This window comes from Tiliqua scincoides, chromosome 8 (genome assembly GCF_035046505.1).
Source record: "Tiliqua scincoides isolate rTilSci1 chromosome 8, rTilSci1.hap2, whole genome shotgun sequence".
In the NCBI taxonomy this organism is placed as follows: domain Eukaryota; kingdom Metazoa; phylum Chordata; class Lepidosauria; order Squamata; family Scincidae; genus Tiliqua; species Tiliqua scincoides.
This window is the reverse complement of record NC_089828.1, coordinates 8224081-8226802: the sequence shown is the minus strand read 5'-3', so window position 1 is coordinate 8226802 and position 2722 is coordinate 8224081. Positions and strand designations below refer to the sequence as shown.

General features: G+C 51.2%; 1 pseudogene; it reads left to right on the top strand.

The window, feature by feature from the left end:
- The first annotated feature begins 724 nt into the window (after nucleotides 1-724).
- On the top strand, nucleotides 725-844 carry LOC136659666 (5S ribosomal RNA; annotated as a pseudogene).
- The last annotated feature ends 1878 nt before the right edge of the window (nucleotides 845-2722 follow it).

Sequence of the window (2722 nt, the reverse complement as noted above, 5' to 3'; positions counted from 1 at the left end):
ATTTAAAACGAGCATGAAGATCTCTGCTAGATCAGACCAGGGCCAGATCTACTGAGTCCAGTTCTGTGTCCTATTTTCACCACTGGCCATCCAGATGGTTCCAGGAAGCCCAGATGCAGCCCTGTATTTAAAAATGCTTCTGTGCGTGGTTGTGTACACCATGGAGTGACTTTTCCCTTTCATCAGAGGATTAGTGTAATTAATTGCGGCCTGCCAAGGATTTCATCCCTGAGCAGCCCTGTGTAACTAGGAAAGTCTCTCTAATTATCCCACTCTGAACATCTGGCCGCAGGAGCCAGAGCAGTGAAAAATCCCTGCACGTGGCAGGGTACGAGAAATCATCTCATGAATCCCAGCCTTCTTCCCTTGTGCCTCCAAAGATTGTAGGTGACTAACCACTAACACTACTTGACTGGGTTTGCCCAAATTTCTTTGGGGCTTCAAAATTATTCTCAGGCTTTTCTCTCCCTCTTCTCTGCTGCTTTGCTTAATATTCAACCTGATCTTGTGTTCTGTGATGCCTGAAAGCTTGCACACCACTCTCCTCCATGTCAGTCGGTTCTAATAAAGACATGTGGCATTTGCAACTTTTCTCTGATGGACCAGCATGACTGACTATGACTCTTGAGCATAGACAGAGTTTCTTTCACAGAGTGAGCAGGGTTTTCAGATCCCAGAGTGCAACTCCCTAGCAGGCTTGAGCCCCAGCACCTTTCCATGCACTACTTACAGCAACTGTTACCCTGCACATGCCCGATCTCGTCTGATCTCGGAAGCTAAGCAGGGTCAGGCCTGTTTAGTACTTGGATGGGAGACCGCATGGGATTACCCGGTGCTGGAGGCTTATACCATAGTCTTTCGAGACTGAAGGTTACCAACCACTCCTGTGCATGCTCACCGAGGATCAAGGGCCCAATCATATCCAACTTTCCAGCACTGATGCAGCCATGCCAATGGGGTTCGCGCACTGCATCCTGTGGTGGAAGCCTCCTCAAGGTAAGGAGTTGTTTGTTCCCTTATCTGGGGGCTGCATTGTGGCTGCATCAGCACTGGCAAGTTGGATAGGATTGGGTCCTAAGTTCTGCTGCGTTCCTTGAGGCCCACTCCCTAGTAAGGGCCCAATCCTATCCAATGTTCCAGCACTGGTGCAGCTGCAGTGCAGCCCCGAGGTAGGGGAACAAATGTTCCCATACCTTGAGGAGGACTCTGTGACTGCCTCCCCACCATAGGTTGCAGTGCACACAGCCCTGGCATGGCTCAGGGCCGTAGCGAGAGGGGGCCAGGGGGGCTTTGCCCCCCCAGCCAGCAGTTTGCCCCCCCCCCCAGCATTTTTTCCAAACCTGTCCTCTTTATCTAATCTGGCATCAGTTGGGCTCCTTTTTGCAACATTTTTTGTGTGCAGGAAGGAAGAGGGCTCGGTGCTTCTGGCAGGGATTGGGGAGGAGAGAGAGAGTGCATGTGTGTAGAGTGTGTAGAACAGGGTCCTGGGGGGGGGGCTCCTTGGAAGTTATGACCTCTGGTCACCCTGCCCCCATCCAGAGCACATGGAGAGCAGGGCTGATCAAGAGCAGCTACAAGAAGGTTGGGAGAGATTTCTACTTGTACTGGCTGGGGGAAAGGAGGGTGCTATTTCTTCTACTGTGGAACATGCTAATTACTATAATGGTACTGCTGTGGGGGGAGCAGGGAGAAATGTTTCTGTTTGGAGAAATCATGGGGGCAGGTTCTTGCCTTTCAGATACTTTTAAAATTAATGGCTGCTGTTTGGGGGCTGGGGAGACCCTTTTTCTGGTGGGAGAAAACATGGAAAGCATTTGAGCTAAAGAGAACCAAGAACTTAAGTGTGGGAAAAGTTCTAAGCGGGGCAGATCCGGGGGCGGCCCTGGGTGCATGCCCCCCCACTGTCCTGCCAGCAGGGAAGGGCGCCCGCCAGGATAGAGAGCAAAATCAGGTGTCAGGGGAACACCCACTGGGTGGGTGTCAAGGAGATTGGCTGGAATGGGAGCCCAGGTCTACCCACTCATCAAACAGCCACAGAGGCTTTAAGCTCAATCAGGAGCCCAGGTCTACCCACCCAGCAAATAGCCATAGAGGCCTGAGGGGGGACATGATTGAGACATATAAAATTATGCAGGGGATGGCTAGAGAGATGCTCTTTTCCCTCTCACATAACACAGAACAAGGGGAAGCCACTAAAATTGAGTGTTGGGAGAGTTAGGATGGACAAAAGAAAATATTTATTTACCCAGCGTGTAATTAGTCTGTGGAATTCCTTACCCCAAGAAGTGGTGATGGCAACTTGCTTAGATGCCTTTAAGAGGGGATTGGACAAATTTCTGGAGGAAAGTTCATCACAGGTTACAAGTCATAGAGGTATGTGCAAGCTCCTGATTTTAGGCTACCTCAATGCCAGATGCAGGAGAGGACACCAGGATGCAGGTTGTGTGTTGCTGTCTTTCGTGCTCCCTGAAGCATTTGGTGGGCCACTGTGAGATACAGGAAGCTGCACTAGATGGGCCTTTGGCCTGATTCAGCAGGGCTCTTCTTATGTTCTTATGTAGGCTATAAGCTCAATCAGGAGCCCAGGTCTACCCAAGCAGGTGGACCTGGCCTCCAAGTCCAGGTGGGAGCCCAGACCCAGGTCTGCCTGCCCAGCAAATGGCCACAGAGGTGATAAGCTCAAGCGGGAGCCCAGGTTTACCCAGCTGGTAGACCTGGGCTT